The sequence below is a fragment of the Protopterus annectens genome, chromosome 1.part0 (assembly GCF_019279795.1).
Source record: "Protopterus annectens isolate FY-2018-M chromosome 1.part0, PAN1.0, whole genome shotgun sequence".
NCBI classification, from domain to species: Eukaryota; Metazoa; Chordata; order Ceratodontiformes; family Protopteridae; genus Protopterus; species Protopterus annectens.
In genome coordinates, this window is record NC_056725.1 from 740,620,142 (window position 1) to 740,636,125 (window position 15,984).

Genomic DNA, 15,984 nt, shown 5'->3' on the forward strand with positions numbered 1-15,984 from the left:
GACTTTACAAACATCATAAATATTCAACATGTACTCTAAAGTTCTTTCTTTCTGACTGATATATATTTTGACTCCCTTCCACTACCGCTGACGTTCATTCCCTTCTGCAAGTGAATCTCTCAGTCACCACTTCTAGAGTGTGGCTTAATTAAGGAAGAATACGAATATCCTCTGTCTAAAGAAGGAGGGTTAGCATTAACTTCTTGGTCCATCTCTCCCTGTGCATCCTTCTGGTGCCAGAGTCACTGACTGATCTTGGGTCATGGCAGCACCGTTGGAACCCTGACACTGTGCCAACTGACCACACTTTTTGATTTACTCTTTTTCTTACACTCCAGCAGCTACAGCAGCAGGCCAAACTACAGATATGAATGACTACTTTCAGTCACTGCTGTAGTTCTTCATTGCATTACTTGGACCTCAGTTTGTTTATCGTGACAATACAACAGATGCACTGCCTTAGTTAAAATCTGAAGACCTACTAACTTCTGTGCCATGTAAGTAGGATAGCTATAGTTAATTATCCAAAACAAATGGCCTCATGATGAAAATGGGAGTACTATAAGCCTTAACTGCTTAGATGACATATGTGTATTTGCCATCTGTGCATCAGTGTACATCCACACACATGCCTGCGCACACACAAGCAAGCATACCCGCACACACAAACATGCACATGCACACACACTTAAATAACAGTATGCTAAATCAGAAAGAAATAGGCAGGCAAATTATAAATTAATAGGGTGGTTGATGAGGAACAGCTGGCTATTTGATGACTAGAAACCTTCTATTCAGCTGATGTGCAGATTTTATTTCTAAGAAAAATGTCCTGGTAGGACTCTAAAAGGAGTTGTATGTACTGTAGGGAAGGTGACCTTGAGGGTGTTCATGTGTGGAAGTGCAAGGAGAAAGTACTTTAGTTTACCCTGCCTTTGTGGAATTATAGAGAGAACCTACATGGACTTAGGTCTGCTTTTGTGGTCATTTGATACTAGCCAGCTATTTTTTGTGTAAGGGAACAATGCATATGAATTGAACTAAAATTGTTACACCCAGAAAGCAAAGGGGACATTGCTTCTAGACTGAACCGAGCTTGCCAGAATCCTGCATGTAAGGGAATTTGCACCTGATTCTTTGAGAGTTAAACTGTGCCTGCTGTAAGATATGTGGCTAACTTTCTTTGCCTGAATTTCATTTTTTAAAAGAAGAATTAATTTTTATTTTATTTGTTCACCTGGTGAATTCACAGCCCTTAAATGACAAAATGGCAACAGCTATCTCCGTCATGTATTCTTACTAATATGTGCTGTGCTAACCCTAAACCTTCCCCTGCCCCTAACTCTAACACTACACCTTACGTTAAAAAATCCTTTCCAGAACACTACTACTACTACAGTAGGCAAAAGGACACACATCACATGCACCAGCACCCCCACACAACAATAAATCTACCCTCTTACCTAGCCTTTATTCTAACTCTAACCCACAAACACTCAGGACCCATTTTCGAGAGTTTACCACAAAAGGTACATGAGGAGTGCATGTCACAGTAACCATTTCTGATTCAGAGACACCCCTAGCATGATGATGAAACACAAAGACATTTATTACCACAGTGGGCTGACTCTGCTGCCAAGTTAAATTCTAAGGAGTTCAAAGAGAGAGATGTATGCTAATTATCCATGTGATCTCCCTTACAGCTGCATGAAGGAAGACATTTATGCAGTCAAGTGACTCATGGAGTTACACATTTGTGTACATTAGCACAACAGCTCCTGGCTGCTCATGGTAATGAACACTGTCTAAAGACCATGCTTATCCACTGTGGTAGAGGTAGGTGATAGGGAGTTTTGTGGTCAGGCAGTATTAGGGGGTATGTCAGTGTGTGTGTATGTGAGGGGCTGCATGTGTAAGTAAAAGTCTGCATGGGAGGTAGCAGAAGGGAAGTTAGTGAGTGGTATGTTAGGTGCGTCTCTGTGGGGGGGATGAGGAGTTGATGTGGTTGTCACACTCCCACACAGCCCTCTTCTGAACTGTAGCAATGGGTCGTATTTATCCAATGACTTCTAAACATACTGAATACAAGCTATCTACTGACTTTTTTTAATATAAAATTATAAAGTGTTTTTATAGAAAAAAAGACATAAAATAAAGCTTCTTCAGTGGACTGCAATTGCTATCTGGTGTAGTGTATATAGTAAATTCCATAGCACTGAACTCAATTTCTTATAATATATATATATATATATATATATATATATATATATATATATATATATATATATATATATATATATATATATATATATAGATTCACTTCAGAAGTTCAAAATACTGAAATCTCGAATTTCAGTATCTTGAGCCTGAGAAGTGGAATCCACAAAACAACGAAAACTAAAAACCGCGAAATACAAAACCTCGAATACCAGAAGTTTTGAATTTTACGGTTTTACTACAGTCGCATACACCATCCACCACACAAACACACACAATCACTCTACACCTGATACACACTGCACCCCCCTACTTAAATATTCTCACTCTGAAGTTGCACTACATACAAACACACACAAAACACCACCACACAAGCTACTTTCTCTTCTTACACACACATCAGAGCAACAAAACACACTGACACACATTACAGCCCCTACCCAATCCTGTTAACACACACACACACACACACACACACACACACACACACACACACACACACACACACACACACTTACCTGAATACATAACCATAGCGGAACTTTAGAAGCGCAAAATTCAAAACCTCTGGTATTCGAGGTTTTGAATTTCGCGCTTCTAAACTTTTGCTATTATGTGGATCTGGCTTCTTGGGCTTGAAATACTGAAATTCGAGATTACAGTATTTCGAGCATCGAGCTTGATGTCCACAATGATTGACAGCTGCAACTGCTCAGACTCCAGCGATATTGAGTTGAGTGATGACTGGGGTGGAAAGAAGTCTCCAAAGATTACAAGGGCTAGCAAATCACCCAAACTTCCCAGAATTAATATTGAAGCTAGAAAGTCCCCTAAGCTGTCTCGAGCTGCTCAAGAGATTTCAAGATCTCCAAGGTTACCAATTAGAAAACCTTCCATTGGATCACCTAGCCTAATTCGTAGAGAATTTCCCTTGGAAGACATAACTCAGCACAACTATCTTGCTCAGGTCACTTCTAATATATGGGGAACTAAATTCAATATTGTAGGACTGGCATCATTTCTCCCTGCAAGTCTTGGAGCAGTTATCTACAAGACTAGTCTGCTGCATCTCCAGCCCAGACAGATGACTATTTATCTTCCCGAAGTGCGGAAACTTTCCATGGAGTATATCAACCTTCCAGTATTCAACCCAAATGTATTCAGTGAGGATGAAGATGATTTGCCAGTAACTGGGGCATCTGGAGTTCCTGAGAATAATCCACCCTGCACTGTGAATATTCCAATTGCTCCAATACATAGCTCAGCTCAGGCTATGTCTCCCACACAGAGTATAGGGCTAGTTCAGTCTTTGCTAGCCAATCAGAATGTACAGCTGGATGTACTAACCAATCAGACAGCAGTAGGGGGAACAGCAGATCACAGCACAGATGGTACAAGTCAGTTTCCTGTCCCTAACAGGTATTCTAGTCCAGGTCAAATAATTTTTGGAGGAGTGGAAATGGGACTGCACCATCTCAAGTATCCCATTCATCCCAAGGGCCAGTTCAAATGCCTGCAGTGGAACATGTTGAAAGGGACCATGACCATATACCAAAACCTAAAACATTGCGTGCTGTTCCTCAGTTAGCAGAAGGAGATGCCCTTGTCTTCAGTGCTGGTCCAGAAATCCAAATTAAAATGAACCTCCACCTCCTTACCCTGGTACTATCCCAGTAGCTGCTGTAGCAACATCTCCTCCTCCTCCACCTCCGCCTCCACCCCCGCCTCCTCCACCTGTGGACCTCTGTTTGAAAAAGGCTGATTTTCCTCTTTATCCTGCAGGGCAGTTTCAGACTCCACTTGGATATGAAAGGATAACAACTTTTGATAGTATTGGGAATGTAGAGGAGGTGTAACAAGGGCAATGTGTAACCAGAACATGTTCACCTTACCAGGGCCTGGAACTTCCTCACTGCGGCTGTCTAATTTAGAAAACAAAAGGGACACAAGCCATATGCTACTGCAACCCTCAACAGATTAACAGTTCCTCGATATTCTGTACCAAATGGAGATCCACCACCATATCCCGATGTTGCTAACCAAAGCAGACATCAGAGGATAGACAGCAGCCTTATTCATGCAACTTTGAGAAGAAACAGCAGAGAAGCAACTCTTAAAATGTCACAGATGGTAGACAGTCAGAGAGGTACACTTCCACGAGTCCCCAAACCGAAGAGTAGCATTGTGGCGGCACAGTACCCTCTGGACACCAGCAGCATTATACACTTGTAGCCAGTGCAGCAGTAGTAACAATAGTAGCAATGGTAGCAGCAATGCCGCATGTGGCAGTAACACTGGTGGAAGTAGTAGTAGTGGCACTTCTGCAGTTGCAGGTGTTGACCTGATGTGGCTGCTGGTGGAAGTTCTCAGCACAGCACTGTTATTGTTCATTCTGCAAGTACCTCCCTTGACATCCCAATCATCCTACAATTTACTGAGTCCTCCTGATAGGTGTCATGACCGGACTGAGTACATTAATTCTGCATTTACTGAAGATGAAGCACTTTCAACACTGTCAGGTAGAGAAGTCCATGAGACATATGACTGTAAGTGAAGCAGGAGTAAACGTGAAGCGGCCACCTCCATATCATTGGGATCCAGTGTCAAGTGAGGAGATATGGGTCCCTCAAGAAAGGACTATTCAGAGTTCTGTACCCAGCTTTCATAAACCTCCTCCTCTAATACTTAATCAGGCACAGCACTTAGATATGTCTCGAGTGCCATTCCATTCACCAAAATCCCCAACAAGTCCTAGTGCTTCTTTTCAGACAAACTTTGGGATAGGAGTTTCCTATCCAGGCAATTACAATGGACCTCCTCTTCAAGGACTACAACCACCATGCTCCCCCAAAGAAGCAGTGGCCCCATTGCAATTTGCTCAACCAGAGGCAGCTGTTGTTTTGCAACCTGGATACCCACCTAATCTTGCATGTTGTCCTTTACCATCAATGTACCCAGGTAGTAGTACTTGTTCTAGCTTGCAGTTGCCACCAGTTGCTTTGCACCCGTGGAATTCCTATAATGCTTGTCCTCCTATGCAGAATTCACAAGGAACTTTACCCTCCAAGTCACATATGCTTGTGGAAAAGTCAGTTATGTCCCCACCCTCCACAGAAGTTCAGGGGCATGCTGGCACAGAAGCCTCTGCAGAAACCTCAGACAACTACCAGGAGGTACTTTCACTAACAGAAAGTCCAATTCCACAACGGTCAGATAAGTTTGTCAAAAAAAACAGGAAGCGTTTGGACAGTAGAGCAGAGGAAGGCAATGTGCAAGCTATTACTGAAGGAAAAGTCAAAAAAGAAGCAAGAACTCTAACAGACTTCAACTCTCTCATCTCCAGTCCTAGACTAGGGAGAGAAAAGAAAAAAATCAAAAGCCAAAAAGACCAGCTGAAGTCAAAAAAACTGAACAAAACAAACGAGTTTCAGGACAGCTCAGAAAGTGAACCAGAACTTTTTATTAGTGGAGATGAACTTATGAACCAGAGTCAGAGTAGTAAGAAAGGTTGGAAAACCAAAAGGAATATGAGGACAGCAAATGACCTGGATGAGTTCAGATGTCACGTTGTCTTTTTTGTGTTGTTACTGTTATCTACATTAAAGCAGATTGCCGTCAAGTGGTCTTTTGGATTTATTGGAAGCTGAACTTTGCCAGAAAACAGAAGTTTGTTTTTTATGCTGCACTTTGCTGTTGGGTTAATCGTTTATATATATATATATATATATATATATATATATATATATATATATATATATATATATACACATGGGTTCACTTCAAAATCCTGAAAGCTCAAAATCCTGAATCTCAAAATCCTGAACGCTCAAAATACTGAAAACTCATAATACTGAATCTCATAAAACTAAAAAAAAAAAAAGGACACCAACATTGACTGTATTGCAGCAGAAATACTTACAGAAACAAATAAAAGATAAACCATATCTGTCTAAACCAACTATAAGCAGGGGGGCAAGCCCCCCAGCACCCCCCATGTGGGGGGCTGCTCCCCCCCATACTCCCTGCTACTTAAATAGATCAACTCCGGTATTGCACTTCACTACACTAAGATGAGTTATGCTGTAGTATAGTACATCAAAAGGGAACATGACTAAGGTTACAACAGGCAGTCATGAAGCATGTAATGGTATGTATGCCACTTTCTTCTGTGAAGTGCGATGTCAGAGTTGATATATTTAAGTTGCGGGGGTGTGGGGGTGCAGGGGGGCTTGCCCCCTGCTTATAATTGTAGATGAGTAATACGTTTCTGTATATATTTCTGCTGCAGTACAATCAGTGTTAATGCCCTGTATGTTTTTCAGTATTATGAGATTTAGCATTATGAGTTTTCAGTATTCTGAGCTTTCAGGATTTTAAGTTCAGGATTTTGAGATTCAGGATTTTGAAGTGAACCCTATATATATATATATATATATATATATATATATGTAAGTATATGTTCATGTTGGTGTACTAATTACTAATTCTCAAAGTATTTCTTTTCAACCTATTTTCTTTGTGCTTTGTACCCTGTTCCACCCATTGAATTACTACAAGGAAGCTCATATAATACTATGACATTTGCCAGCACCTGTTTTGACCTGATTGCTTGAAGTTCAGATCATTTCTGGGAAGGCTCAAGAGACAGCTTGTAAACATATAGATAAATAAACATTCTTTCACTATGTGGGAAGTACCAACTTTTGTAATAAGTGTAGTACTGAACACTGCAGACATTTTATTCTGTAGTTTTGAGTGTATTTTCATGTGTGTGTGTGTGTGTGTGTGTGTGTGTGTGTGTGTGTGTGTGTGTGTGTGTGTGTGTGTGTGTGTTTGTATATTTCTTATGGATTTATAATGTGTGTGTGTGTGTGTGTGTGTGTGTGTGTGTGTGTGTGTGTGTGTGTGTGTGTTATGAATTTTAATATGTGTGTGTTTGTGTTCATGTATGTGTGTTTGCATATTTATTATGAATTTTAATGTGTATGCGTGGGTTTATATATTTTGTATGGACTGTAATGTGTGTGCATGCATGTGTGTGAGTGTTTGTATATTTCTTTTGGTTTTTAATGAGCTTGTGTTCATATGCATTGTGGCATAGCACCAGCGCTAACTATACTAAACATGTTTCAGGGTTACTACAGAGTTATTTAGAGCTGGTTAACTTGATCATGATTCTTTTTATTTTTTATTTTTTTTGCTTAATGAGGGATGTGGTTTTGTGGATGGACAACATGATTTTGTTTTGCTTACATTTTGAAACTAGGTGAGGAAGATCTAGTTTGATTACTTAGAAATAATTTTTTCATGGGAGTCTTTCTAGTGTTTATAGTGGAGCTTGGAGGGTTTATAAATTAGGTTGAGTGGTGGGTTTATTAATGAGGGGGAGTTCAAGATCTGGGTCTTGGAGTGGAATGCATTAAGTTTTGTAGCCGTGTTTTGCTGCTTGTGTGACTGAATGCATTCTAACAAGAGGGTTGAATGAAACGATGGGTCTATACAAACAAGATCGTGACTGCTGAAAAACTACATGGGACTGCTGGTGATACAGAGTCTTCATTTCACAGATGTACGCAAGTTTTTATTTCTGCAGATATGTTTTACCTTTGCTTCTTTCTGCATTTATTCACCATGAGAAGGGATGGGCAGGTAATGTGTTTCAGCTTGTTTATCATGGTTCAAAATGAAACCTACTGAAAAACTTCTTCACATGTTCTCTTTATAAGTACATTTCTGAGGAAAACAATGTGGGAGAAAATTATTCAAGTATCGTGAATGAGCTGTCTTTTAAAGTTTTGTTTTACTTTTTCTTTTTTTTATGTATTTATAGATACACTCAACATGGTCAAACTCATCAGACACAATGCATTAACAGCAGAATGACCTGGAGACTGGCATTTTTGTAAGATTGCTGAACAGCAGAGATAGGGGAATATTTCAATTTCTCCGGTATTGTGTGATCTCACAGTTAGTATATATAAGTAATAAGGGTTTATGGGGCTTCCCCCACCCAACAAAAATAATTATTTTATTTTTTGTTTTTCAAGTACCCCATTTTTGAAAAGTATTCATTCAGTTATTCATTTACCCACACATATATATTTATGCATGTATGTACGTATATATATTTATATACATATATATATATATATATATATATATATACATATATATATATATATATATATATATATATATATATATATATATATATATATATATATATATATATATATGTGTGTGTGTGTGTGTGTGTGTGTGTGTGTGTATGGGTGTACTGTTTATAATTAAATACACCCAAAGTTGACTGGCAAAATGTCAATGTCAAAATGTCAAGAATGCTGACATTAACAAGCCAGTGTGCATGCTCTGAGAAACAATTTTGGAGCATGCAAAATTTACAACTTAAAAAACAAATAAAAGCATTATTTTTCTGTAAAGTACATAAAACTATGCTTTAATAAGAACAATAAAATGTTAACAATAAAAATAGATGAGTGCTTTCAGGTAATGTCTGCCCTTCTTCAGATCTGTTTTAGAACAGCAGCCAAGAGCCGTTTAAACTAATCATAACCAGTCAGATGTGCATAGCTCATTTCATTGATAAATCCTTCGACCTATGAATATATACAGCCACTTTCTGATGAAGTCCTATAATGAATGGATGAAAGCACTCAACTGTTTTATTGTTTTTAAAAAGTGGATTTTGCTATTTCACACCTTTAATTCTGGCTCGTGGTCATTCACAGTATTGTTTTATGACTTGTTCCTAAGGAAGGTGACTTTTGAGCTTGTTCTTGAACATTTACTGCTTTGGCTCCTTCAGAAAGCACTACATGGGCTGTTTTTTTAATATGAGTTTCTGACTGGCTGTTGTTCACATGCTGTTTTCTTTAAAATTAGCAAACTCCAAATAATTATGAAACCAAATACTGATCAATGTAAAAGAAATCCAGGCCACCTTGTTGAGGTAAAAACAGTCTTTATGATAAGCCAACAATTCCAAATATGAGCGCTTTCATCTACAAACTAGACTTCATCAGATAGGAATCATATACATCTCCTACCCTTTCCTTAAATAACATTTCCCCTAAATTAATCAATTAACATTTAAAAGGGAACTCATTTTGAAGTTGCACTTTTCAAAAGTTTACTATCTCTGTGCATTTTCCAAAATGCAGTTCCTGCAGAACAATTTCTAGGGAAAAAAACATAATAACCTTGAATTAAAAAATGTTATACATAATGTAGAATAATGTAGAATAAAATGTAATTACCTAGCATACTATAATAAAAAGGAAAATAATATTATATATATATTATTATAGTATGCTAGGTAATGAAATTTTGGATTTAAAGATATATTTTGTAAACATCCCCGACAGGATTTATGGCATTATTTATGTATTTATAACATATCTTTTGGTGCAGGTGGTTGACTCCTTTTTATATGTACAGTTATTGTTGTAGTAGTATGAGAAATGTATATATGTTTTTACATTTTATTCTACATTATGTATAACATTTTTTAATTCAAGGTTATTATGTTTTTTTCCCTTGAAATTGTTCTGCAGGAGCTGCATTTTGGAAAATGCACAGAGATAGTAAACTTTTGAAAAGTGCAACTTCAAAATGAGTTCCCTTTTAAATGTTAATTGATTAATTTAGGGGAAATGTTATTTAAGGAAAGGGTAGCAGATGTATATGATTCTTATCTGATGAAGTCTAGTTTGTAGACGAAAGCGCTCATATTTGGAATTGTTGGCTTATCATAAAGACTGTTTTTACCTCAACAAGGTGGCCTGGGTTTCTTTAAAATTAGTAAAAACTACAAGAAAAAACTAGCAAAGTTAGAGTTTTCACAGTGTGATACCTTAAACCTGTTGTAAAAGAGACCCGTGGGATATATGCAAAGGAGGTATCACACAGTGAACTCTTTAGCTTTGCTAGGTTTTTCTTGTAGTTTTAACTAATTGGTTTATCTGTGTGACCCTTTTGCTCTTTGGTTTGGATGTTATTGGCCTGAATGTGTCCATAAAGAAAAAGAAAAAAAGTCATGGACATTCAGAAGCCATATAGCTGAAACACTTGATGACCTTAAGGGGTCAGTCATTTGCATATAGGTTCATATGTGTTTACTAGGCTAGTGACTACAAGTGCCTTTTTAAGCTTAGCCATGTATCCCAAATCTCTGACAAATTCTGGTACCCTTAATAAGTGTAAGCAGGGGCTTGGGAGATGCAACATTTAAAAGCAAGGGCCGGAAGATGAACGATTAACAGGGTGTCTGTGTCCATTAGAGAACCAGGTGACAAGCCAGGGATGAATTTCTTGTTCCCCATCCAATTGTCCAAGTTACACTTGAATTGAGATGTTAAGAATTCTGCTTCACATGGATGGGGAGCCTATTCCAGAGATGGGGTAGTATTTGGGATGTATAACTATCCCTCCGGCAGGTTCTATTTATGTCACAGGCAAGGTTTAAGTCTTTTGAATGGGTAATTCTGGTGCTGTTTGCAGGAGGTCCATCAGAGTGGGGGGGGTCTGATAATGCCCTGTAGGCCAAGCATAGATCTCTCCTCAATAGGCTGTAGGAGATAGAATACGAGGAAAGGGTCTTGAGGTGGTCTGCAAAGGACATTTCACTTATGCACTGTATTCATTTAGTGAGAAACCTCTGTGGACATTCCATTTGTTGGATATGCCTAGTTAGATACATATCAAAAGAAGTATTTACTCAATGACAGAGGTGATGAATACTCAAAACAGTAGAACAATTACTTCCTTGGACCTAGATGCCATACCTTTGTTTAGACGTTTCGCAACATAGAATAATTTCCTGGCTACTGTAGACACATGATGGTCAAAGGCTAGATTACTGTCTATGTGTGTCCCTAAATCCCTGACTACTGAGTCAACTCTAAGGGTTGTGTGGTCAATAAGATAGTTACTAGGGGTGGATTACGTCCCAAAGGTTACTATTATGCATTTATTGGCATTTAGTTTTAGTCCATGGCTCTGACACCAGTTGTTTGTCTGTGTCAGCCCTTCCTGGAAAACATTTGTGTCAGTGTGGGATTCAATGACAGCTTGTAATTTTCCATCATCTGCAAATTCAGTCAGCCAGAAACCATTGATATTGGCCTTGGCTTCAGAGAAGTAAATTCTAAAAAGGAGTTGTCCAAGGACTGATCCCTGAGGGATTCCACTTGTGACTGGCCTCTTTGTAGAAGTGGATTCCATATTCTAACCTCCTGGGTCCTGTCTGTGAGCCAGTTGGCTATCCACTGGGTGGCATATGAGTTTGTACCTCACTCCATAAGTTTGTCAACAATGCTTGAGTGAGGTATTGTGTCAAATGCCTTGGCCAGGTCAAGGTAGGCAGTGTGAGCCATTTTGTTCTCATACATTGCTTTGGTGACCTTCTCAAAGACATCTACCAGGTTGAGTAGGCATGACCTGCCCTTGATAAAACCAAACTGGGTTGGTTCCATTGTCTAGAGTTTTACTATATCATTATTGATAATTTCCATGATAATTCTTTCCATGGCTTTGCATATAAGACTAATGAGACTTATGGGACTGTAGCTTCCAGGGTCTTTAGATGGCCCACCTTTGTGCAGTAGGATGACTATTGCTGTTCTCCATTCATGAGGCATGAAGCCTGTTTGGAGGCTACATTTAAGTAGCAATTCCAGCGGGCCTGATAGGTCATACGTCATGCTATTTAGAAGGCATCCTGGTATATTGTCTGAGCTCATTGATGGAGTATTATTGGCCTTAGAGTGAGCATTAAGGACCTAGTTCCTAGTGATAACAAGGGGAGTTATATTTGATTGCATTTCCTGAGGGAAGGTTGAGGGGGGAGTGGGGAAAAATTGGAACTGAATTTATTCAGGAGGTTTAAGATATCACACAGTGAAAACTTTAGCTTTGCTAATTTTTTCTTGTAGTTTTTACTAATTGGTTTACATATGTGACCTTTTTACTTTTTGGTTTATATATATATATATATATATATATATATATATATATATATATGGGTCTACCTGACATGGTCGACAGTTCATATGATCGACACTCATTTGGTTGACAGTTCATTTGGTCGACAAGCAGATTTGCCCCCTTCCCCAATGTTGTGCGACCCTGGAGTTGATATATATAGTTAGGGGGGGTGTGGGGGGCACAGCCCCCCACATTGGGGGTTGTAGGGGGTGAAGCCCCCCACCTAAAATGCTTCCCTTACCCTTCTTTCAGCATGGCTGCTGATGTCACTCACCTTCAAAGATACTTTTGCATAACTGTCCACCATATAAGCTCTGTGGCAGTTGTGATAACTGTGTAATGCTATAGTATAGCAAACTAGGTAGGTAGCAGTTCCAATCCTGATCCTGGAAACTGTGTAAATCCAGTGTTTGTGTGGGTGAGTTTGTGTATCTTTGTAGAGAGCTGGTTTTGTGGTTATTCACACTTACGATACTTCCCTTACTCCTCCTTTAGCACTGCTGCTGATGTCACTCACCTTCAAAGATACCTTTGCACAGCTCTCGAACATGTAAGCTCTGTGGCACATGTGATAAATGCAGAACAATGCAGTAGCAATATCTGCATCAGTAGGGGGTTGAATCCCATTCCTGGCAAGTGTGTTTGTGTGTGTATACATATGTCTATATATATATATATATATATACATATATATATATATATATATATATATATATATATATATATACTTCAAAGAATTTGGCCCCATTTACACCCAGTACACACACAGTGCCTGCCTTTAGCAGTCATGCAGATATCATTCACCTTAGAAGTACTTGTTGACAATCCTAAACCATGTAAGTTCAGTGGTGCATGTGGTAAATGTGTAACCATAATGTTCTGAAAAGTTAATTAGATAGAGGTTTGAACCTCACTCCTGGTAAATGTGTGTAGGATAAAATATTTTGTGGAATCTCTCACCCACTACATTACCCAATGCCAGTATTTACAAGGGCTGGTGATGTTCCTCACCTTAGAAGTACCTTGGGACAACATTCATTCTATAAGCTCCATAGTGCGTGCAATAAATGTGTAAGACTGTAGAAGCAATGCATAGCTAAGTAGGGGCTCGCACCTTAGTACTGGCAAGTGTGTCTGTGTGTGTATGTCTGTCATCAGTATCCTGTGGGGGGGTGAAATTGTGTAATAACAGGATCCATTGGGGTGGGTTTTACTAAATTGTTATGTTGAGAATCTAGTACATGTCCCAATGTCCACATTACAAGGCCAACAGTTGTCAAACACTGTAGAGATTGGTGTAGACAATCCACAGCCCTAAATGTCTTGTGCCATGTGCAATGAGTACATGACAATATAGATTAGTGAACAATATAGGCAACCCTTCCTAATACTCAGAGACCACTCTCCACCCATAAATCATACACAAACACACTTGGCTAAGCAGCAACCACTATATTGGTAGTAACCCTGCATATTGCCTCACAGATAGTACCCACGGTGTGATTGCAGTGGACTACATACCTCTTGACCACAACAGGTTCACTGACATCAGCAAGTACTTTGATGTGTTACATCTCCTGACTGAATGTGTGTTATCCAGCAAGTAAAAGGACATGGCACCCTGTTCCATCCACTCAGTAGCCCAATCAATGTGTACAGTGGCCCTTTTGCCATGCTTGCCACTGGACGCCTGCAACAACTCTAGAGTCTGCAAATGTACCCCACAAATGAAATACCATGCCTTATACACATGCCTTGTATGGATAGATGCCAATAACTCCAATGAATACCAGTATCATACTGTCATTGTAGGTGCAATCACTACCTCAGTTACATAGTCAGGCCTCAACAAATGAGGTCAGGAATGCTACATCAGAAGATACCAATCTGTCCACACAACTTGCCCTAGAGACCTCAAGCACACTTCCACACTTCAAAGCACATGCATGTGAGACGTGCACAACCCATACACTGTCCATGTTATGGAATATAGATCACATACATGGTAAGCAGTGCACATTACTGGCCACCCACAATATAAATCTGGATGAGTGGATGGGGAATACAATACCAACCCCACATTGGGGACTATTTTCATGTGGCCTGATGTCAGGGTATTCCCTTTGGCTAGCCTTGTACAGCCTTCAGGCCCATTCACCTACTGCACACCTATGAAGCAATAAACCTATGGATCTCAGTACTGGCAAGTGTGTGTGTGTGTGTGTGTGTGTGTGTGTGTGTGTGTGTGTGTGTGTGTGTGTGAGAATAGTCATCCCAGTGTGTTTGGTTGATGAATATCCACTGTGGCTGTGGTTATTAGCAATTGGAGGTGTGTCCAAACCAGAACATGTACCATTCTCCATTCTACAACAGATGATGTAAATCAACATATACCTATGTACAACCCTCAGCCCTATAATCTGTGAGGCATATGCAATAACTGTGTTACAAACCAGGGATTACTGTGCACATACATTACCCTACCTATGGAATGGGAGATGTGTTTCCACATTGCCATACCCCATGGCCTGGCTGCAGGGCCACATCCTGGTGACACACAGATGCCTAGAATGGAAATGGGATACAGCATGTGAGAACACATTCATTCAGCAGTTCACTTGTGGGGGGAGAGAGGGGTAAAGCTGGCACTGAATCTGTTGCCAAGACTGTGGCCAATATCTGTTGTCTCAGGATAGATATTAGCATTCTGCAGTAACTTGTAGCACTTGTGATTAATGCTGTGGAGGTTGTTGATGTAACTATCGAAGGCTGTTGTGACTTTCGTCAGTGTCTGCTGCATCTCTGCTGCCATAGATGCCTGTCAGGGATTCCATGAGGGATCCAAAGTTGTGTTTGAGGCTAATAAAGGAGTTCAGCAGTCATGGGACACCACCTTTCCCTGCAGCAGTGCCCTCCTTCTGATGTACACTTTAGTAATGGCAGGGGACCATCACATTGTCTCCCAGTGTTTGGAGGACAGCGTCTGGGTTATGTTGGCTCTGACTAGTACCATGCATTAATGTACCTCATATTATTTCATATTAAATTTATTTAAGCTCTTCGTGGTGGTTCCTTACAGTTTCTTACATGCATTAATGTACCTGTTTGTAGAGTGCCTATGTGTATTATTCCACAGTCATGCAGCTATTTCCCATTGCCATGGGTGCAGTGAAGACATCCACCCCTGTTTTCATGGCTGCAAAGTCAGCTTTGGAAAGGTTTTGCCAGGTGGTTATCTTTGTGGGGGGTGTGGCTGATATGTTGAGTTCCATGTTAATTACAGCCCTGTGTGAATCTCACCATGCATGGATTGACATCTGTGGATGAGCAACAGTCCCATATTTAAGTGGTCAACACAGGTCAATGTTGTTGCATCCTCTACCAGAGGTCAATATGAGCTGGTCTAGGGAAATGCAAATGACGAATCCCAGAACTGTTGGGTCACTGTACTGGTGCTTGGCTACATTCCTCAGGTGATGGAGGGGAAGTTGAAGACTCTTACTAAGGCAGTGTTGCATTGGACCATCATAGATGGCAAGGTGTTGAGGAATGTGCATTTACAGTCTAGAGACATAGATGTGGACCCATAGCAGGCTATGGTCTGGATTGCACTATTACCCCAAGGCAGTTGTACCGGAAGTATCTCCAATGCATTATGATGGGATACTAGTCTGGAGGTATTCCTATCCATAATGAATATGGAGACAACACCACCTGTGGAGGTGTGGTGTGGTCTATGTTTGGGGGCTGATAGCTGTGAAA

General features: G+C 39.8%; 1 pseudogene; it reads left to right on the top strand.

The window, feature by feature from the left end:
• Nucleotides 1-5,864, top strand: part of LOC122794509 — a 44,326-nt pseudogene extending 38,462 nt beyond the window's left edge.
• Nucleotides 5,865-15,984: the final 10,120 nt, after the last annotated feature.